Genomic DNA, 24165 nt, shown 5'->3' with positions numbered 1-24165 from the left:
TGTATCAAGGATAAAGGTAAAATAAAAGCACTTTCAGAAATTGAAAGTCTTAAAAAATAGCTTCCATTCCACTTTTCTCCATATGAAACATTCTGCTGAAATACACAATAACTCAAGAAAGAGAAAGTCATAGAATACATAAAACAAAGGAACTAAAATAGAAGATAGGAAAGGGAATCTCCAGGACCATGAAGAAGGGATATGTAAAATGTGATGGTTACAAAGTAGGGATACAGAGTCACAAGTACAGAACAGTAATTTTAGAAGACTCCAGGAGGGAATTCTCCAAGAGAATAAAATTGAGAGACCCTCCAGATGAGATTTACAGATGTCAAACACTGGCAAAAGAATTATGTTTCAATTAATTACAGATACACAGAAAATTTTCAGAAACAAAAAACCCAGCCTATCAGTAGCTCCAGGGATAAAACAAATTTATGTATGAAATTTAAAAAAAGAAGTCAAATACTTTGGACTTCACAGCTTTGAATAATACTTACAGAGTCAAAATAGTGTGAACACTGAATACATGGGTCTAATACACACCTTGTATAACTCTTGGAGACAGAAAAACAAAAGAGAAGGAGAAGAATGTATGGTGGGAGTGGCAGAGAGAAAAATCCCTGTTATTACTATGGAAAAGTCATTAAAAGTGTTCAAAATTATATATACGAGTGTGTACATATATGTACATATATCATATATACACTTAATACATTCATAGATGAACTTTATGTATGTGTACACAAATGATACAGAAATCTATATGTTACACACATGATATCATGAAGTACAAATATGAATATACCATTTATAGTGATACGAAAGTTAATCGAAGGTTAAGTTAAATAAAAGTGATTGCCTCTGCAGAAAAGGGAATGGGAACACAGGATGCAAGATGCATGTTTTGCTTTTAAAACTTGACTAATATTACACTGTATGTTAACTGAAAAAATTTAAATAAAAAATAAATAAAATAAAATAAATAAAAATCGATCATATAAATGTAGAAACAATAGTAGATTTTTTTAAATGATAGCATATGTTTTTCTCCATCACCAGTATAAAAGAGAAGTATTTAAAGTATAAAAGTATTTAAAGTATTTAAAGTATAAAATAAAATAAATAAAAATCGATCATATAAATGTAGAAACAATAGTAGATTTTTTTAAATGATAGCATATGTTTTTCTCCATCACCAGTATAAAAGAGAAGTATTTAAAGTATAAAATTTAATAATACAAAAATTAAGAAAGAAAAAATAAACAAAGGAGAAAGGAAGACAAAGGAAAAAACAGGTTACTCCTACACATCCATCTCTTTTCTCCACCAAAGCCTCACTAAAGTGTCAATAAATAAGCTTATTAAAACATATAATAAAAGAAACGTCTAGGGATCCCTGGGTGGCGCAGCGGTTTGGCGCCTGCCTTTGGCCCAGGGCGCGATCCTGGAGACCCGGGATCGAATCCCACGTCGGGCTCCCGGTGCATGGAGCTTGCTTCTCCCTCTGCCTGTGTCTCTGCCTCTCTCTCTCTCTCTCTGTGACTATCATGAATAAATAAGTAAAATCTTTAAAAATAAATAAATAAATAAATAAATAAAAGAAACGTCTAGAATAAGGAAGACATAGTAAAGCATAGCAGCAAAAGAAATACATCAACACATTTTGTGAAGATGGAAAACAATTGTAGAAGTAGTAATTGGTTCTTAAAATTTTTCTTCCATTATATTGAGATAAAGTCAACATATATGCAGCGTGTCAGTTTAAGGTGTACAACATGGTGATGTTACAATATGCAGAGGAGGAAAAAATATCATTCAAATGGTTCTATTACTCTTAGTTTCTGGTCTTTTGTCCATGAATCCAAGAATAGATATATCTACTGATAACTGTATATGGTTATCATTATACTATGAAATCAAGCATGGAAAATATGGATTATTTCATTGCATAAGTTCATTGACTTTACAGATACTGGTATCTAAATGTAACTCAAGGTTTATATATTATAATTAATTTATCACATCCACATTTAACTATCAAAAGAAGAAAACTTATTTTGCCATGAAAAAAAAAAGAAATCATACAACATTCAATATATGTTTGGTATGGTTTGTAGAATGCTATTTTTTTATGACCTAAAAATAAGGTTTAGAATTTAAAGTGTTTTGTAAATAATAGATTGGAGGAGGCAATTTGGTCTGTAGGCTAAATCCAGCTCCCATTCTGTTTTTATAAACAAAGTATTATTGGAATGATACCACATCCATTTGTTCATATACTCAATGGCTGCTTTTGCACTACGGCAGTTAAGTCACTGTTACACAGACCATATGACCTTCCAAAACTTAACATTTACTTAAGAGAAAAGTAAAGCTGACCTTTGCTTTAGGTTGATATGTGAATATGTGAACAAAGGAATTAAACATATATATTTTTCAAATTAAGGATCCCTCAATTTTAAAGTCCTATTATAACATTATAAACTCCTATTATAAAATTATAAACTTCTATTACATGATTCTTAAATATTCTATAGGATATTGCAAGGTCAATGTTACAAACTCACATACATTTCATGCTAGGTTTTTATGCTCTAGGCTTACTTTCTGTATCTATAATTCTGCTATACAAAGGCTTATATATGGGGCTGTGTGCCTCTTCTCTGGCTATAATATTTCTTTTTTAAAAAAAAATCTTTAAATCTTTTTCAAACTGAAATTTTCTCAAATACAAATAAGAATCTTCTCTTTGGAGTCAGGCTCCTGAGTGCATATGAAACACAGATAAAAGACTGTCCTTTCCCAACAAAGTAGCAAATTGCTCTTTCAGGAAAGTAAAGACTTTTACAAATAAGATTCCATATTATCCCATCAGCAGCCATGTACTACCTCGATTTTTCTACATGGCTGTTGATCTGGCTTTTCTCTGACACTGTTCTCCAAGTCTTCACTAGTTCATGCCCTGAAAGGATAATCTGTCTTAAAATCTGTGCAAATCTTCTTTTAAACTTGTCTGTCTTTCTGAGAAACATCTTAATATAATAAAATTTGCTTAATCAAGGGATTCACAATCTCAGTTTTGTCAGAGGATCCAATGAAGTTCTTTAGTTCAACCTTCAGCAAAACAAAATGTATTTTCGTCTCACAAGGGCAGAAAACATTATAGTCTTTCCTACATATTCTCGTATCTAGAATTTCATATATTAGGCATTCAATATACTTGTTGAAATGAATAATTTAGAAATATCTGAAAACAGTTACATGTCATCTAAAAATCTTTCTCCCATGCCTGTGCCAAAAAAGAATTTTAGTAAATTTGAAGTGATTTCATACACACCACCTTCATTACCATCTTATATTAGAGGATTGAAGGTTGGTGTTGGAGCAAGAAAACAGGATGCTTTGAAGTTCACCCGCTAATTCAGAGTACATTCTCTGTGGTCACGAATGTTGAGTTAAAGTATAAGAAATTATTCATGATTCTCAATTATTCTGTTCTTTAAAGACATGAGTCATCCCAAAAATACTTTAAGAATTTTATCAAGTATACTGAAAACAGGATCATATTTTCAGAAATTGTATGGTCATAAGTGCTTTCTGGAACATATCTGCTACTCAAATTGAGATGCAGCTACAAAATAATTAATTGTATGGTGATTTCACTAAATATTAAAAGGTCAGAAGTGTAAAAACCAAAATGTTTTTACCTTAATTCATTAACATTTTCTTTTATAAATCTATAATTAAAATTAGAAGTTTAATTGATTCAGATAAAGCTAAGATTAAAAACAATATAAATTATCACATATTATTACCTTTATAATTCATTTATGGTGACATAGTTTAAGATTGAGATTATTTGAGTGTTTAACAATCTACTGGTATTTGGGTTAATAAAATTAGTCTAAACTACCTATTATGTGAAATATCAATATGCAGTAAGGACTCAATTTGAAATTATGATAATTAAGATTTCTGCAGTCTTTGAAATTTTAAAAAGAAACAGAATGTGAACTATTTTTGTATTTTTATTCTATATTATTATAAACTATCATGATGAATTTATTTCTACTTTTGTAAAGGAACAGAATAATAGATATCAGCTCTTAAAAGGTTTGGGATATTAAATTCAAAAAGTTTATTTTTAAAATGTGTTTCCCAAATGAAATGTACTGAGATCTAGTTAAACATTCTTTTTAAAAAATAGTTCTTTATTAGCACTATCCACAGCTACTCAGTTATAATAAGTCTTAAGATTTATAATTGTCTATCCAGCAGTAAATTCTGTATGGCCCAATGTTCAAGGACTATGAAGTCATTTGTAAAATGGGTCTCATTGAAAAATAACTCATCCAGGCTCAGAGTACATTGGAATTATCAAGAAATTATCAGACAGGAAGCATACTTCTAATATTTTGATGATCGGCATGAAGACTAGTCTTCATAGTGCTTTATAAACCTAAAGTATTGCATACACATATACCATACAAATATTAATGTTGAAGAAATAAAATTATTTGAAAATATTTATAATTTGTTACAACTATTACTTCTTATTCTTTCTGGGACATACTGAAAAGTTGATAATAAACTAGGTCCTTTTAAAATCCCTATATTGAGAAAAAATTACTGTGGTGATTTTTCATGCCTGGTGATGTCTCAGATGGAAATGAGGTAAAGAACTTAACTGAACTGTGTTCTAGTTTATATGGAAAGTAGAATTTCTGAATGACAAAATTGGATATTTAGCTGAGATTTCTGGTCTGGCTTCATTCTTTTTCATGTGGCTGTCCAGTTATCCCAGCACCATCTATTGAAGAGACTGTCCTTTTCCTATTGTATATTCTTGAATCCTTTGTCATAAATTAATTGTCCATACATGAGTAAATTTATTTTGGGTTCTCAATTCAGTCCCATTGATCTATGTATCTGTTTTTATGCCAATACCATACTGTTTTGATTACTATTGCTTTGTAATATAGTTTGAAATCAGGGAGGATGATGTCTCTAGTTTTGTTTTTCTTTCACAAGATAGCATTAGCTATTCAGGGTCTCTTGTAGTCCAACACAAATTTTAGGATTATTTGTCCTATTTCTGTGAAAAATGCCATTTGAATTTTGATAGGGATTGCACTGAACCTGTACTTTGAAGTAACATAGATATTTTAACACTATTAATTAATTCTCTCAATCTATGAGCATGGAATATCTTTCTATTTATTTGTGACTTTTTCAATTTCTTTCATTAATGTCCTATAATTTTTCAGTGTATAGCTCTTTCACCTCCTTGGTTATTTATTGCTAGGTATTTTATCCTTTTTGATGCAATTGGAGATGAGATTGTTTTCTTAATTTTTCTTTCTGATAGTTTCTCATATATAAAAATACAACAGAATTTGTATATTGATCTGATATCCTGCAATTTCACTAAATTTCGTATTAGTTTATTTTGGGGGGGGGCATATGTAGGATTTTCTAAGTTTGTTTTTGACATTAGGAAAATATGAGAATATTTTTTTCACATTTTAAATTGTTAAAGGATAGAAAAAGAGCTACAGGGGCACCTGGGTGGAGCAGTCAGTTAAGCATCCAACTCTTAGTTTCAGCTCAGGTTGTGATCTCAGGGTCATGGGCTCAAGCCCCACATGGGACTCTGTGCTCAGTGCAGAGTCATCTTAGTATTCTCTCTCCCTCTGTCCCTCCCCATCACACACTCTTTTTCTGAAATAAATAAATCTTAAAAAAAAAAAAAAAGCTACAGATGGGGAGGTGACTAGTGATAAGATTTCTGAAGACACAGATTAGCAATGATAGTTTAAATTTTGTTCAGAAGGAAAGAAACAGCAATGAAGAAGAGGAGTTATATACAGAGTTTAAGGATGCGAAAGTTGAGGGAATTCATATCAGATAGTCTTCATTTTGTCAATAAAACAAGAAGTGATAAAATCTATTGAGGAACCAGGGATTTCAAGAGACAGCAGAACAAGTTTAAAAAAAAAAGTAAAATTGAATAGCAATATAAAAAATGTTTAAAGAAGCAGTCGAGTTTAAAGATTTTTAAAAGACTTTAGTTTTCCAGAGCAGTTACAGATTCACAGCATAATTGACAGAAAGGTACAAAGATCTCCCATATACTCCCCATTCCCACACATATATAGCCTCCCCTATTATTGCAACCAGAGTGGCTCATTGTTATAGTTGATGAACCTACACTGATATGCCATTAACACCCAAAGTCCATAATTCACATTAGGGTTGGTGTTGAACATTCTGTGGGTTGGACAATATATAATGACATGTACCCATCATTATAGTATCATGCAGAGTATTTTCATTGTACTAAAAATCCTCTGTTCTCTATTTTTTTCCCCTAGCATCCCCTGACAATCGCTGATCTTTTTACTGTCTCAATCATTTTGCCTTTCCCAGAATGTCATATAGCTGTAATTATATATGAAGCCTTTTCAGTTTAGCTTCTTTCACTTAGTAATATGATTTAAGGTTCCTCCATATATTTTAATGGTATCATAGCTCATTTCTTTCTAATAGTGAATATTTCATTGTTTGGATGTACCAAAAAGACATCTTGGTTGTTTACAAGCTTAGGCAATTATGAAGAAAGTTGCTATCAACATCCATGTGCAGACTTTAGCAGGACATGTTTTCAACTGCTTTGGGCAAATACCAAAGAGTGTGTTTGCTGGATTATATAGTAAGAGTATGTTTAACTTTGTAAGAAACTGCCAAACTGTCTTCCAAAGTGACTGTACCATTTAGCATTTACACCAACAGGGAATGAGACCCGTGTTGCTCCATATCTTCGTCGGCATTTGCTATTGTCAGTATTCCAGGTTTTGGCCATCCTAAAAGGTGTGTAGGGGTATAAGATGTTCAAAACTGAAATCAATCAATACATTTTCTGTTTTCTATACAATCTGCCAACTTGAGAATATAAAGATTACTCAGTGGCAAGGTTTTACCAACTTTTGAAACTAAAAAATCAAGACAAATAAAAAGGAATTTAGGATTTCTAGTGTAGATAGAACGACAGACAACATGATGAAGAGTGGAATGGTGACAAGTATTACAGAGCAGGATGTGGAATGCAAGCTGAGCAGTTCCCTTTTGGGTTCTAACTTTATTGATTGTTAGTGGCTACCTAAAGAATTCAGATAGAAAAGATTCAGAAGCTTTGTCTAGCTTTGTAAGACAAACTGTTGTAAGTGTACCAGATTAGTGATGTCTGCTACAAATTAAGGAGTGGGAAGGATGGTATTAGTTTTAGAACTCTACTCTATACCCACTGGCTTTTTGTTGTTCCTTAAACATTTTGAGTATATTCCTGTTTTAGGGCTTCTTCTTAGGCTGCTTCCTCTGCCTGAGATGCCTTACCCTCAGATAGCAGTAGAGTTTGATTTATCACCACTTTCATGTGTTTACTTAAGTGTTTATTTTCCATGAACATTCTATTTAAAACTGCACGTCACCCGCATATCAGTCCGCACATTGCCTGTCTCCTCTCTCTGCTCAATGTTCTTTGCAGATCTTATCACCTTCTAAGACAATATGTATTTTATCGACTGATTGATTTTACTGTATGTAATCCAACTACCAGCTAAGCTATATCATAGCTCTGTGAAGATAGAAATATGCTTGCTTTGTTTCCTGCCATATCCCCAATAACTCCTATATACTGTCTTCCATAAATATCTATTGAATAAATTAATTCATAAATGAATAAAATAATAGGATTATCCTATAGTTAGGATCTATTTTGTATAGCTAATTGGGGAGGAAAATACCACTGTGGTGCTACACACATATGCATAGACAGATTGTACATATATGTATGTATAATATATATATACACACACTACAAATATATTTTTCCTAAAATTTAATTGCATTAAAAGTTGTAACAATTTTTCAGAAAATCTGGAAGAGTTATGTAGACACAGCAGTGAAAAGTAAAAACTGTTTCATAGCAATTTGGCTGACAGCAAAGATTATAGAGGCCAGAGATGGCACATGTACAAAGAGAAGAAAGAGATCCTACCAAATCAGGACAGATGTGCTACTGTTAATTAAGTCTCATTTGAATATTTTCTGGACTGATACATATTTTCCTAGAAAATCTACAGTTTCTTTTCAAAGACTAACTCTAAGAGGATGCAAAATGATCATCCAATTATTGGGAAAACTCTAATCCATTGAAAGGAACTGGAAGTGTGAAATTTGATTTTCTTCATCAGAAAAGTGATTCAAAAACACCACAAAATTTCAAAGAAGTTAGGGAAGAACTTTGTAATTATGATTACAAAATTTAAGTAGAAGTATCTAAAAATGAGATGTAAAAAGGAGAATTAATAGGTAAAAAGAAAAAATGAACTAGAATGGAAGAGAAGGGAAGAAGACTAAACATGTTTGGATAAATAATAATCTTTGGGATGCCTGGGTGCCTTAGTCCATGAATCATCCAACTTATTTTGGCTCAGGTCATAATTTCAGGTTCATGGGATTGAGGTCCCGTGTTGGGCTCTATCTCCCTTACCCTCTCCCCCTCTTCTCCTCTTTTTAAAAAAGAAAAAAAAACCCTTCTATCATAATGAAAGTTGCTGATATATTTATATATCTCATTTTAGATCCATTGCCAGATTAAAAGTTAAATTACATTTGTGGTCCTAAGTTTATTGCACTATTAAACTAGCTTCCCAACTAAAACACTAATTCTATTACAAATGTTATTCTTCATTCATCTATTTACTCTCTTGTCTCAGTTCTTTCAATTATGACATATACCATTGACAGCACTCTGTTACTTTCTTCCTGAAAATAATGTATGTGTATACTTTTTCCTTCATTTCTATCATCTGTATTCCCACATTGTCCACCTCCTAAAGTGGCCTCTGAATTGTTTTTGCTTCTAATTATTCTCGTACAGTTACCACTAAAACAGGACCACTAAAAATAATTCTACAGGATCAGTCACATTTCCCAATCCTCCTAAACTTCTATATATTAAACTAACTTTCCTTTCCAGTATTTCAGAACCTCTATAACATGTCCCTACATTCTTTCTACCAACTTCAAGATGCACTTACCATTCCAACAAAAACTGACCAGCATTTCCCCTTACACCAGCCATCATTCTAATTCTAATTCTCATCTTCTTCCTATTTTTTCTTTTAACTTAAATTATTGTATATCTTCTCCTAAGAATTGGAAATCTACCCCCGTATTTTAAAACCCAATTTTTAAAGTCATTTAAAACAACAAATATTTGTTATTTCTTGAGAATCTATTGGTGGCTGGGTGGTTCTTTTGGTTAGAGTTGACTTATTTTGGTATAGGATGACCTCACTCATGTCTGGTGATTAGTTTTATTTCAGTTGGAGTAATGGGAAAGACTTGCCATTGGTTTTTCTTCAACCAGCAGTGCTCTCAATAGTAGTAAAAGATGTCAATACCTGAAGCTCACATAATTTTCAAGTCTCTGTTTACATCCTGCTTGCTATTGCTAGTGTTCCATTGGTCATGGCAAGTCATATCTCCAAGCCTAGAGTGAGGTAAGAGGTCACTCCTTGAGACCATGGATGCCAGAACACCAATTATTTTTTTTTATTGCGGTGAGACCACTCCATATGAGATCTACCATCTTAAAATTTTAGGTGCACAATATAGTATGGCTAACTATAGGCACAACGCTGCATCATAGATCTCTAGAATTAATCCATCCTGTATAACTGAAACCTTGTACTTGTTGGTTTCTATCCCTCCCCGCTCAGCCCCTATAACCAACCATTTTACTCTCTGTTTCTATGAGTTTGGCTATTTTAGATTTCCCACATAAGTAAAATACTGTAGTATCTGTTCTTCTGTGACTGGCTTGTTTCACTCAGTATAATGTTTTCAAGTGCATTCATATTGCCCCAATGGCAACATCCATTATTCCATATATTTCGCTATTACTAATTTATAGTTTAATTCTGTTATGAAAATGCACATTCCATTATTTCTATTATTTTAAATTTGTTAAGAATTGTCTTATGGCTGAGAATATGGTCTGTCTTGATGAGTGTTTCATGTCTGCTTCAGAAGAATATGTACTGTTATTGTTTGGTAAAATTATATATGTGTTCATTAGTGAAGTTGTTTGTTTAGGTCATCTCTATTCTTACTACCCTATTCATTCTCTCAGTTGCTAAGAGACTAGTACTTAGCAAAATTAATTGTGAATTCATCTGTATCTCATATCAGTAATTGCTTCACTTAATTCAAAGAATTCTTAGAAAAGTAACCCCTTTACCCTAACATACTCCTCTTTATTATCAATAATATTCTACTTTATGAAGTCTACTTTGCTGTAATTAATATAGCTACTCTTGCATCCTGTAAAGCTTGCATATTTTTTCTGTCTTTTTACTTTTACTCTACTTCTGTCTTTATATTTAAAGAGGATTTCTTGTAGAAAATAGTCTTTTTTATTCATTCTCATCATCTCTGTTCTATTTTTTTTTAAGATTTGATTTATTCATGAGAGACACAGAGAGAGAGAGACAGAGACACGGGCCGAGGGAGAAGCAGGCTCCATGCAGGTAGCCTGACCTGGGGCTCAATCCGGGGTCTCCAGGATCAGGCACTAGGCTGAAAGTGGCACTAAACTGCTGAGTCACTCAGGCTGCCCTATCTCTGTTTTTAATAAGTGTGCTTAAAACATTTATTGATTGACTTGGATTAAAATATACAATTGCTAGCTCTTACCTAATTTTTATTGGCTCATTTTCTCTTTCTTCCTTATTGTAAGTTGCTTGAAGATTGTTAAACTATTGCATTTTTCTCTCCATTCTTATCATTATTGTTATTACTATTATTATATTTTTAAAATATCAATGATTTCTCTAGTTTTATCTTTTTTAAAAAATTTTTATTGGAGTTCAATTTGCCAACATTTAGCATAACATCCAGTGTTCATCTCGCCAAGTGCCCCCCTCAGTGACCATCACCCAGTCACCCAACCTCCTACCCACCTCCCTTTCCACTATCCCTTGTCCGTTTCCCAGGGTTAGGTGTCCCTCATGTTTTGTCATCCTCACTGATATTTTCACTCATTTTTTCTCCTCTCCGTTTATTCCCTTTCACTAATTTTTATATTCCCCAAATGAATGAAACCATATAATGTTTGTCCTTTTTGACTGACTTACTTCACTCAGCATAATACCCTCCAGTTCCATCCACGTTGAAGCAAATGGTGGGTATTTGTCGTTTCTAATGGCTGCGTACTATTCCATTGTATACACAGACCACATCCTCTTTATCCATTCATCTTTCGATGGACACCGAGGCTCCTTCCACAGTTTGGCTATTGTGGACATTGCTGCTAGAAACATCGGGATGCAGGTGTCCCGGCGTTTCACTGCATCTGTATCTTTTGGGTAAATCCCCAGCAGTGCAATTGCTGGGTCGTAGGGCAGGTCTATTTTTACCTCTTTGAGGAACCTCCACACAGTTTTCCAGAGTGGCTGCACCAGTTCACATTCCCACCAACAGTGTAAGAGGGTTCCCTTTTCTCCGCATCCTCTCCAACATTTGTTGTTTCCTGTCTTGTTAATTTTCACCATTCTCATTGCTGTGAGGTGGGATCTCATTGTGGTTTTGATTTGTATTTCCCTGATGGCCAGTGATGCAGAGCATTTTCTCATGTGCTTGTTGGCCATGACTATGTCTTCCTCTGTGAGATTTCTGTTCATGTCTTTTGCCCATTTTATGATTGGATGGTTTCTTTGCTGTTGAGTTTAATAAGTTCTTTATAGATTTTGGATACTAGCCCTTTATCTGATACATCATTTATAAATATCTTCTCCCATTCTGTAGGTTGTCTTTTAGTTTTGTTGACTGTTTCTTTTGCTGTGCAGAATCTTTTTATCTTGATGAAGTCCCAGTAATTCATTTTTGCTTTTGTTTCTCTTGCCTTCATGGATATAACTTGAACTTGCTGTGGCCAAGTTCAAAAAGGGGTGTTGCCTGTGTTCTCTAGAATTTTGATGGAATCTTACTCACATTTAGATCTTTCATCCATTTTGAGTTTATCTTTGTGTATGGTGTAAGAGAGTGATCCGGTTTCATTTTTCTGCATGTGTCTATCCAATTTTCCCAGCACCATTTATTGAAGAGACTGTCTTTTTTACAGTGGAAAGTCTTTCCTGCTTTGTCGAATATTAGTTGACCATAAAGTTGAGGGTCCACTTCTGGGTTCTCTATTCTGTTCCATTGATCTATGTGTCTGTTTTTGTGCCACTACCACACTGTCTTGATGACCACAGCTTTGTAGTACAACCTGAAATCTGGCATTATGATGCCCCCGGCTATGGTTTTCTTTTTTAAAATTCCCCTGGCTATTCAGGCTCCTTTCTGTTTCCACACAAATCTTAAGATGATTTGTTCCAACTCTCTGAAGAAAGTCCATGTTATTTTGATAGGGATTGCATTAAACGTGTAAATTGCCCTGGGTAACATTGACCTTTTCACAATATTAATTCTTCCAATCCATGAGCATGGAATATTTTTCCATCTCTTTGTGTCTTCCTCAATTTCTTTCAGAAGTGTTCTGTAGTTTTTAGGGTATAGATCCTTAACCTCTTTGGTTAGGTTTATTCCTAGGTATCTTATGCTTTTGGGTGCAATTGTAAATGAGATTGACTCCTTAACGGCCTTGTGTCCCGGGGATAAATCCTACTTGGTCAAGGTGAATAATTTTCTTAATGTATTGTTGGATCCTATTAGCTAGTATCTTGTTGAGAATATTTGCATCCATGTTCATCAGGGATATTGGTCTGTAATTCTCCTTTTTGGTGGGGTCTTTGTCTGGTTTTGGAATTAAGGTGATGCTGGCCTCATAGAACGAGTTTGGAAGTACTCCATCCCTTTCTATCTTTCCGAACAGCTTTAGTAGAATAGGTATGGTTTCTTCTTTAAACGTTTGATAGCATTCCCCTGGGAAGCCATCTGGCCCTGGACTTTTGTGTCTTGGGAGGTTTTTGATGACTGCTTCAATTTCCTCCCTGCTTATTGGTCTGTTCAGGTTTTCTATTTCTTCCTGTTCCAGTTTTGGTACTTGTGGTTTTCCAGAAATGTGTCCATTTCTTCTAGATTGCCTAATTTATTGGCGTATAGCTGTTCATAATAAGTTTTTAGAATCGTTTGTATTTCCTTGGTGTTGGTGGTGATCTCTCCTTTCTCATTCATGATTTTATTAATTTGGTCTTTTTCTCTCTTCTTTTTAATAAGGCTTGCTAATGGTTTATCTATCTTATTAATTATTTCAAAGAACCAACTCCTGGTTTGTTGATCTGTTCCACAGTTCTGGTCTCGATTTCATTGAGTTCTGCTCGAATCTTTATTAACTGTCTTCTTCTGCTGGGTGAGGGTTTCATTTGGTGTTCCTTCTCCAGCTCCTTTAGGTGCAAGGTTAGTGTTTGTATTTGAGTTCTTTCCAGTTTTTGGATGGATGCTTGTATTGCGATGTATTTCCCCCTCAGGACTGCTTTTGCTGTATCCCAAAGAGTTTGAATGGCTGTATCTTCATTCTCTTTAGTTTCCATGAATCTTTTTAATTCTTCTGTAATTTCCTGGTTGACCCTTTCATCTTTTAGCAGTGTGGTCCTTAACCTCCATGTGTTTGAAATCCTTCCAAACTTCCTATTGTAGTTTAGTTCTAGTTTCAAAGCATTATGGTCTGAAAATATTGAGGGGATGATCCCAATCTTTTCGTATTGGTTAAGACCTGATTTGTGACCCAGTATGTGGTCTATTCTGGAGTAATTTCCATGTGCACTTGAGAAGAATGTGTATTCAGTTGCGTTGGATGTAAAGTTCTGTAAATATCTGTGAAATCCATCTGGTCCAGTGTATCATTTAATGCTCTTGTTTCTTCAGAGATGTTGTGTTCAGAAGATCTATCAATTCTAGAAAGTGCCGTATTCAAGTCTCCAAGTATAAGTGTATTACTATCTAAGTATGTTAACTTTGGTTATTAATTGATTGATATACTTGGTAGCTCTCACATTAGGGGCATAAATATTGATGATTGTTAGGTCCTCTTGTTGGATAGACCCTTTAAGTATGATATAGTGTCCCTCTTCATCTCTTACTACAGTCTGTGGGATAAACTTTAATTTTTCTGATATGAGGATGGCTACCCCTGCTTTCTTTTGAGGACCATTTGAATGGTAAATGGTTCTCCAACCTTTTATTTTCAGGCTGTAGGTGTCCTTAGGTCTAAAATGAGTCTCTTGTAGACAGCAAATAGATGGGTCTTGCTTTTTTTTTTTTTTTTTTTTAATTTATTTATGATAGTCAGAGAGAGAGAGAGAGAGAGAGGCAGAGAGAGAAGCAGGCTCCATGCACCGAGAGCCCGACGTGGGATTCGATCCCGGGTCTCCAGGATCGCGCCCTGGGCCAAAGGCAGGCGCCAAACCGCTGTGCCACCCAGGGATCCTGGGTCTTGCTTTTTTATCCAGTCTTTAACCCCGCGCCTTTAATGGGATCATTAAACCCATTCACGTTCAGAGTTACTATTGAAAGATATGAATTTAATGTCATCATGATACCTATTCAGTCCCTGCTTTTGTGGATTATGTCTTTGGACTTGCTCTTTCTTTTACAGAGTCCCTCTTAATATTTCTTGCAGAACTGGCTAGGTGGTCACATATTCTTTCAGTTTCTATCTTGGAAGCTCTTTATCTCTCCTTCTATTCTGAATGAGAGCCTCGCTGGATAGAGTATTATTGGCTGCATGTTCTTCTCATGTAGGACCCTGAATATATCCTGCCAGCCCTTTCTGGCCTGCCAGGTCTCTGTGGAGAGGTCTGCTGTTAATCTAATACTTCTCCCCATAAAGGTTAGGGATCTTTTGTCTCTTGCTACTTTAAGGATTTTCTCTTTTTCTTTAGAATTTGCAAGTTTGACTATTAAATGTCAGGGTGTTGAATGGTTTTTATTGATTTTAGGGGGGATCCCTCTATCTCCTGGGTCTGAATGCCTGTATCCCTTCCCAAGTTAGGGAAGTTCTCAGCTATGATTTGTTCAAATACACTTTCTGGTCCTCTGTCTCTTTCAACGCCCTCTGGAACCCCAATTAAACATAGATTTCTTCCTTCTGAAGCTGTCATTTATTTCCATTAACCTATCCTCATGATTTTTTAATTGTTTTTCTCTTTTTTCATCAGCTTCCTTCCTTGCCATCAACTTGTCTTCTATGTCACTAACTCTTCTACCTCATTAACCCTTGTTGTTAATGGAGAATGACATCCTCCAGTTTAGATTGCATCTCATTTAGTTGATTTTTAATTTTGGCCTGATTAGATCTAAATTATGCAGTCATGAAGTCTCTTGAATCCTTTATGCTTTTTTCTAGAGTCACCAGTAGCTTTATAATTGTGCTTCTGAATTGGATTTCTGACATTGAATTGTAATCCAAAGTCTGTAACTCTGTGGGAGAGAGGATGTTTCTGATTCTTTGTTTTGTGATGAGTTTTTCCTTCTACTCATTTTGCTCAGTGCAGAGTGGCTAAAAACAAATTGTACTGGAAAAAGGAGAAAAAGAGAGAGAAAAAAGGAGGGGGGAAAGCAAACAGAAAACAAAAATCAAGAAGGGGTATCCTCTGATTCTATATACTGTAGACTTCCCCTGGAAGTTTCCAGTGCTGCTTGGTCAATAACTTGCTCTTCCCCTGTCCTTCCAGCTGGTCTTCCGGGGGAGGGGCCTGCTGTGCTGATTCTCAGGTGTGTGCACATGGGGAGCTGCCCAGCCCCCTGCCAGGTGCGTGCATGGCTCAGTGGGAGTTGTTTATCCTGTGAGGCCCCTGCTCAGTTCCAGGTACAAGGTGACACCAGGAGGAACAATCCCACTGGCAGCGGCCAGCTCTCCAGCCCTGGAGTCAGCTCCTGCAGTAACTACCGCAGCTCCCCGTCCGCAGGGGCCTGAATGCTCCGGGGGCGGGGGCCACCTATCTGCACAGCTCGGGGTGCCAGGTGGCAGGAGAGTCCTCGCTGCCCTGGGCCCTCCCATCCTCTGCCTGTCCCAGGGGAAGCGCAGGATCCTGGGCTGTGTCCCCGGTGCCCTGTGCTCCCGGGCCTGCGCTGCTGGAATCGTGCTCCAGGCCGTGCAGCCCCCTCCGCGCGGAGCCTCTGCTGGAGCCCTCCCCCCCCCCCAGCTGCTCCCGGGCCCCAGGGCGCAGCTGCAGCCCTTTAGGGAGCTCGGCCACGGGGTGTGGGGCGCTCTCCCCGGGGCGCAGGTGTCTGTTAGTGTCCCAGGGAGCCTGAGGGCATCCCTGCCCTCCTGGGTTCCTGCTCCACCTCCCTGCGAGCCCCTTTCCACCCTGGAAGGTTGGTGCAGCTCCTGCTTCTCCGGGACGGGGCTCTCCTGTCCTGGGGACACTCGCCCTGGCCTCAGCCTGGCTCCTCGCGGGCCCCTCCCCCTTGGAGGCCTTTTGTTTCTTTATTTCTTTTTACCCATATTCCTACCTTGAAAGAAACGCGAACTCTTCTCACTGTAGCATTCCAGCTGTTCTCTCTTTAAATCTCAGGCCGAATTCATAGGTTTTCAGGATGATTTGAAAGTTATCTAGGTAAGTTGGTGGGGACAGGTGACTTGGGGACCTTACTCCTCCGCTATCTTGCCGCGCCTTTCTCTAGCTTTTTCAAGATGCATTTTAAATTATTGTTTAAGTTAACTTCAAATAATTTTATACTAACTGCATAAGGAGCATATATCAAAATATTCACAATTGAAACTTCCTTTTTTTGTTATCATATATACTTTTATACATATTCCAAATACATAATGCATTATTAATATTTTTGCTTTATACGATTATAAAGTGAAATTTAAAATAAGAAAAAAATGGATTTTACCTTAACTTACTCTATTTTCAACAATCTTCTTTTTTTGGCCTGAATTTATGACATATTTCTTTTGCCAGAAATATATATACATATATGTGTATATGTATATATATGTATATATATTCACATATATTCACATATATACACACATATATATACAAATATATATATTTACTTAAAATTTTAAAAAAAATAATATAAAAATCAAGAATGGCCAATAGCAGAAAAAAGAGAAGGAAAAGGAGAAAAAAAGCAAAGCAATTGAATAGAATTAACAAAAAAATAAAAATTGGCACTTAAAATGTGTACACATGTGAAATCTATGGTTACAATTCTTAGCTTTTCAAAATGAATGGGAAAAAACCCAGATATATGGTATCAATGAGAAAAACGCCTACACAAAATGTTTAAATTAAATGTATAGGGAAGGCTCTAGTAAAGGAATGTGAAACTAAAGAAATAAATTTAAAGGGACAAAAGTAAAAACAGATTCTGTACCAGAATAATTATTAGGAATAAATAGATCCCTTAGATATTGGTAAGATAAATACTATAAACAATGTGCAAAAATATTGTACCTATATTCACTTCACAATATATTTTCTACTTGCTTAATGCAAAAATTGAGATGTTATAAAAATATTGGTCATAGTGGAAAATTTTAGTTGACTTGTTTCAGGAAATATCCAATTAAAGATACAATTCAAGGATATAGGTAATTCAAAAAACATGTGCCCAGGTAGATATATATAGATTCCTACATTCAATAATTAAGCAACACTCAGGTTTTTTTAAGTATACACAACAGTTACAAAATGAAAGTCCTAAATAATAAAGATTGAAACTACATAGATCAAAATAACCTGTCAAATTAAAAATTAGAAATCGGTAACTAAAATATAACCCCAAATCTCCACATTTTGTGAAAGTCAGCATCTATATACTTCTAAAAACCTTGTGGAACAAAGCAATCATAATAAGATTATAGGTATTTATGAAAGAAAAATAAGAAATGCACCATATGTTCAAACTTGAATGCAACCAATACAATATTTAGATGTAAAGGTATATCCTTAAATGCTTACATGTTCAAAGAAAAATGTGGAATCTTAATGGAATGCTACAAGGCAAAAATTGAAGATTTAATCGTTCATTATCCATGTTCCTTCCTGAAAACCTGCTGCAACACAATAATAAAACATATGTAGCATATAAATTCACAACTATGAAGAGGACAGAGAACAAATTTTGGAGTATAGAAAGAAAACACATTAATTCTAACTGACTTATGAACTGCAAAATGCAGAAAACTAATCATTTTCATCATGAGAAGCTAACCAGGATACAGATTTGTAATACGGGACTACTAACCCCCCACCCCTTCCCCCAACTAACACACACAAGACCAGGTCTGAGAAATATCACGTTTCTTTAAAATTAGAACTAGTGGTAGATTTAGGAGAGATATAGATCTTCCATTTTCCTGAAGAGATTATAATTCTTGTTAATTCTTTAAAGGCTGGAATTCACCAGTGAAGCCATCTGGTTCTAACATTTTCATTGTTGTAAAGTTTTTCATTACTGATTCAATACTTTCTTACTTCTTTTAGTATTACTCATTTTTAAAAATTTCTTCTTGAGTCAGTTTTGGTAATTTGTGTGTTTTTTGGAAATTTATTTATGCCACTTAAATTACCTAATTTTTTGGCATGTGATTGTTTATAGTATACTCATCTTTTATTTCTGTATAATCAGAAGCGATGTCTCCAATGTTTTCCGATTTTAGTTATTTTGTGTCTTTTCTGTTCCAGGTGCTGACATCACGAACACCTTCCACTTGCTGAGTTCCCTCCCAGTTGGGCCAGAGTCTTTGGGCCTGACTCTGAGTTTCCACCAAGCTGACTGTAGTGTGTCTCCCTAGAAAAACTGAGGCTCCCCTTTCAACCCCAGATGGGTCCCTGGTGCCTACTTTGGTCTTGTTTCCTTGGAATTTGTTTCTGGAAATAGGGGAACATTTACAATGGAGTATGTTGGGAGAAAGTGCATGTTGAAGAATGTCCCCGGTGGCTGCTCCACTCTAAGGAATGGGGTGGAGGAGAGTGTCAGGTCCCTGTTTCTGCCATTCTGGTCACAGAGGAAAGGACAGTAATGCCAATACTGGTATGCAGAGGCCAGAAGGCACAGGCAGGCTTCCCAGAAGAGCCGTCAGGTCTCTCCAGGAAGAGCCCTTAGGTTTCCTGCTGGACCATGCGTCTCTCACACCATCAACCAATAGGAAGAATATGCCATTTCTGGAAGGTGCTGACCATGCTCTAGACAAAACATGTGAAGTGATGGCTGTGGGTTTTGTGAAACCAACAAGTTGTGGTCCCATAGGAATTCAGTGTAGCAGTGTGGGTCCTGAGCAGATGACTCCCAGGACATGGGGGAGAGGACTGGCTAAGAACACTTGCAGAACATGAAACCAAGCTACTGGAGAAGAGGGTGTCCTCATGCTGTCCCTGCCCCCAGACCATTCTGGAAGAAGGATCCAGCCCTGCAGTCACTATGGAAGGAGCTGACAACAGTGACCTTTTCAAGGAGGAAGTTGGTGTTGGATTTGGACACAGGCAGGGCCAAGCAACAGGAGGGAGAGGGCGCTGTACTCGTGGTGGGGCCCAGATGGTCCCACAGCCTCCTCTCCCACCCCAGGGGCCCACGGGGGTCAGCCGGCAGCAGCTGCCCTTGGGGTACATCTATGTCACATCAAATGGAAAAGGGGCTGACACAGAACAAGAGTGGACTGGTGGTAAGTGTCTTTTTTTTTTTTTGGTTAGAGTTCATTCTTCACTTTATTTGCATGTCCCACAATGACTCCTCCCAGCTGCTGAATTCAAAACTGCGGTTCCTTCAGTGTTAGCACTCATCTAGGATAACGATCATGTAAGTGTCTGTTTTACCCTTCAATTTAAATTGCAAAGTATGTATTTTCATGTTTATATACAAGAAAGTTCCAAAACAAACTAACCCCGATCTTGGTCTGAGGGTTACCCCTTAGAAGCGGGATAGCTCTAACGCTAGGTACATCCTCTTCCAAAAGGCTCTCAGAGGACCTGGCGGGTTCCAAGTATTCATTTGCACACGGTTCCCCTGCAAGCTTAATTGACCAGGGACTTACTTTGCAAGATCAGAGGAAAGATTCCAGAGCATGCTTTGTGCAAGACGGCACCCAGCACCGCTACTGACCATGGCTCGGGGTTTTGCAATCCAAGGTTCTCATTTAAAGCCGAGATATGCAGCGTAGCGGTGCTTTTGCCCCTCCTCGTGTGTGGGGGTGTGTGTGCATGTCTGGGGGTGCTGGGCAGGCACGCTCTTCACTGGACAAGCCGAGCGGTCCCAGGACACAGGCCCCAGCCAGGGGCGCGGAAGCTGCAGCCTCCTGCACCGACCTCCGGCCGAGACCACGCGCGGGCAGCTCCGCACGCGGCTGACGCTGGCACCCCGGAACCTGCCAAACTTCACCGCGAAGCTGGAGGGAATCGAGCAACAGTCGCGGCCGGAGAAGCGAGCCCAGCGGGGCCGCTGAGCAGGAACAGGCGCCCCCTGCGCCCGACTAGCTCCGACCGCCGCGTCCTGGATGCGCGATGCTCCCGTCCTCGGGGGGCCACCTGCCCGTATCACCGCCCCCCAGTGAGGTGGCCACGGATGACCCCCCTAAGCCGGACGCTGAGCGCAGTGCAGGGGGCGGGGGGAGGTCGGGCGTGGGGCTGCATCTCGCAGACGTTCGCACTCGGATGCGACTCCGAGCCCCCCTAGAGGACACAGAACCAGCCGCAGCCCGAGCCGCAGCCGCCAGGTGGGCGGAGCGCATGCGCATCACGCCTGCGCCAACTCCCAGAATGCCCTGGGAGACTACCGTCGTGCCTAGCGCCTGTGAGGTCCCCAAGAGGCCTGGCTTCCCAGGGGCGAGGCCGTGACCCTTTCCTCGTCTGGGCGTCTCTTCGTTGTCTTAATGAGGCCTTCAGGTGAGCAGCTTTTAAAAAAGTTTTTTGATAAAGTCGAATTAATCTTTTTTTCTTTGAATTTTACGTATTTTGTGTACCGTATGGAAGAAGTCTCTGCGAAGTGAAGGTCGTATGTATTTTCCCCAAGCTTTCTTCTAGAAGTTTCTGATCTGTATATATTTTTAAAGATTTGAGGGTTTTTTTTTTATGTTTTGTTTTGTTTTTGTTTTTAGATTTGAGATTTTAGATATTTATTCATGAGAGAGAGAGAGAGGCAGAGACACAGGCAGAGGGAGAAGCAGGTTCCCTGCGGGGACCCGGATGTGAGACTCGGTCCCGGGACCCGGGTCACGTGTGAGGCGAAGGCAGGTGCTCAACCGCTGAGCCCCACGGGTGCCCCTAGAAGCTTCTGATTTTTAAGTCTTATATGTAAATTTATATAATCCATTTGGAATCAGGTTTTTTTTTTTTAATATATATATGACATGATGTAGGAGTGAGGGTTTAGTTTTTTGCTCTTTGGGGTTCTTTGTTTTGTTCTGCAAAAAAAATGACTGTTATTTCTGTGTCTTTTGTTGGAAAGATTATACTTTTGCCAATGAATTACCTCGGCACTTTAATAAAAATAAGTGGGATCTACGTATGTGTAAGTCAACATGTGGATCCTTGTTTATGCTCCAACAACTTACACATCTGTGCTTATGACAATACCATACAATCCTGATTATTCTAGCTTTATAGTGTCATAGCATTGGACTGCAAGCCCTCCAACTTTTAAAAAAATTTGTTAGAAAATTTTATATATAAAATATATATTTTATCAATTGGTTATGAATATATATATATCAATTGGTTATGAATATAAATTGCAGAATAAGAAGTCACATTCTACAAGAAGTTTGCCAAGATTTTGTTTGGAATAACATTCAATCTATAAATCGCTCTGGGGAGAATTATCACTTGGACAAAATTGAGTTTTACAAATCATGGACACCATGTGGTTTTTCCATTTGCTTGGGCCTTCTTTAATTATTTCCAGAGATGCTTTGTAGTTTTCGGCATATAGGACTTGCACAACTATGTTAGAGTTATTCCTGAACATTTTCTTTAAATAATATTACAAATGGATTTTTAAATTGATTACTCACTTCAGGTATATATAAGGTAAATTAATTCTTGTAAATTGATATCTTTTTCCTTTTTTCTTTTTTTTTGATATCTCTTTTTCTACAAACTTTCTAAACCCACTTAATTCTAGAAGTATTTTTTGAACTTTGTTCATACACACTAATTGTTTTGAAAATATTTTTTTTTAAAAATATTTTTTCTAAGCTTCTACCTTTCCAGTGGGTATGACCCTTTTGTTTCTTTTTGCCTCTTTGCCTCATTCTGTGTCATTGTAACACATTTATATTAGCTTCCTTGAAGTCTTTAGCAGTTAAATTCAAAATATGAGTCTTTTTGGAATCAAATTTTTATTGGCCTTTTTTCCGCCCTTGATGATGGGGCTCACTTACCTGTTTCTTTACATATCGAGTAATTTTGGCTTATTTTTTATTATCTTTTTACTGAGATGTAATTGACATATCACATTGTGTAAGTTTAAGTTGTACATGTTGGTTTGATACATTTATATACTGGGATATGATTGCCACTATAGCAATGAGCAAACACCTCTATCACATCATAGTTATCATTTGTGTATGTGTGTCTGTGCACGCATGTGTGTGCATGTGTGTGTGTGCACACGCACACACACGCATGTGTGGTGAAAACAATTATGATCTACTCTCTTAGCAACTTTGAAGTTCATATTATAGTATTGTTGATTATAATAGCTATGCTGTGCATTAGATGGCAGGACAAGCTTATCTACCAGTGGCAATGGAGATGTTTAAAGATAGTGATTCTGGTTTAAAATTGGGTATTTTATATAGTTGGTTGCTGAGTTTTATAGGCAATAAACTTTCCTGTATTAATATTTAACATTTGCCTGCAAGGCTGTTGTTATTGTTTTTGCTGGCTCTCTATGAATCTCTCCTCTACACAAGTAGTTTAGTTTCTGCATAATATATAATCTGATATTTTCAATATTCACATGGTGGATCTTGTTCCAAGTTATCTGTAGTGATAGTTTTGTACCTCTCATAATGTTTATTTCTGTGTCCTTTTTTTTTTTAATCCATTTTAAGAGATTTTCTTCAGACTTATCTAACAACTGATTAGTTGTTCCACTGGCTTACTGCATTTTAGTTTGTTTGTTTCTTTTGTTTTTAGTTTGTTTATTTTTTTGTGCTGACTGGATTAATTCTGCTCATTTCTCTTTTTAGTGTAGATTTGAATGGATTGTTCACTTCCATGACATTTTTCCTATTTCTTCTATTGAATATTTGATATTTTCTTGCTTTTTAATATTAGGCAGTTTTTCTCTTGCAGTTTTTCTCTTGCATTAAAGCCATGTATTCTTGCTTTCTGTGCAAACAGAACAAAACAAAATGAAGATGACAAAAATTACCCCAGAATGTTCACCTTTCAGTTTCCTAGCAAAGCTTTTTAATTCTGTTTTTTAGTTTTCTAGTTAGAGATAGAAATGCTGAATTTCTAGTACAGTTCCTTGATTTTTAGCACCTTATTTTTTTCTTTTCTACTGTTCTTTCTTTTTATTTCCTTTGCCTCACTTTCAAGTTCTTAGAGTTTTTATGGTACACCAAAGGTTAGGTTTTCCCTTCCACTTCATGACTAGACATCTCCAAATGTACATTGCCAATTGCCACTAGCATCAGTCCCTAACTTCAGCTTGTGACTTGCAATGTTTACAGCTACCTACTCTACTTTTAAAAAATACTATGTACATGGAGAACATGGAATTTCAGAGGCTGAAGGAAGGGTAATCTTAACTTACTAGTGAATTTCTTAAATGAGGAAACTCATGTCTGCCATCTTCTCTGAGCATGCTCCAAGTTTCTGGGTCCACGCATGATGGGTGATCACTATAAAAATAAAATTTCTTTCTACCTTTTTTTTGTCCTCATGAAGTAATTTTGGCTTATGCCGAAACAAGTCTAGCTAAGTTTTTCATAACTGAGCTTCAGATACTTTATTAGTAAGAGATTTGCCCATCTTTCACTTACTGAGAGTTTTCATTTTCTATGTATATTCCTGCATAAAGTGTTGAGACCCTACATTGGTGGATGCTTAGCCATATGCCATTTTGATCTGAATGTGTCTAGAGATAATTTCTTTATGCTTCCATGATTAAACCCCATCTATTCCCTTT

At 36.8% G+C, this 24165-nt stretch overlaps 1 long non-coding RNA gene across 9 annotated transcripts in view; it reads left to right on the top strand.

Moving 5' to 3' along the window:
• The first annotated feature begins 20790 nt into the window (after positions 1 to 20790).
• LOC140622260 (uncharacterized) overlaps positions 20791 to 24165 on the top strand; it is a 279983-nt gene continuing 276608 nt past the window's right edge. For all 9 annotated transcript variants that reach the window (XR_012022015.1, XR_012022016.1, XR_012022014.1 and 6 more), the window contains exon 1: positions 20791 to 20909. This is a non-coding gene — a long non-coding RNA (uncharacterized lncRNA). The remainder of the gene's footprint in view (positions 20910 to 24165) is intronic.

Source organism: Canis lupus, chromosome 31 (genome assembly GCF_048164855.1).
Source record: "Canis lupus baileyi chromosome 31, mCanLup2.hap1, whole genome shotgun sequence".
Classification (NCBI taxonomy): Eukaryota; Metazoa; Chordata; class Mammalia; order Carnivora; family Canidae; genus Canis; species Canis lupus.
The sequence above is the reverse complement of the archived record's forward strand: the minus strand, read 5'-3'. Positions and strand labels throughout refer to the sequence as shown.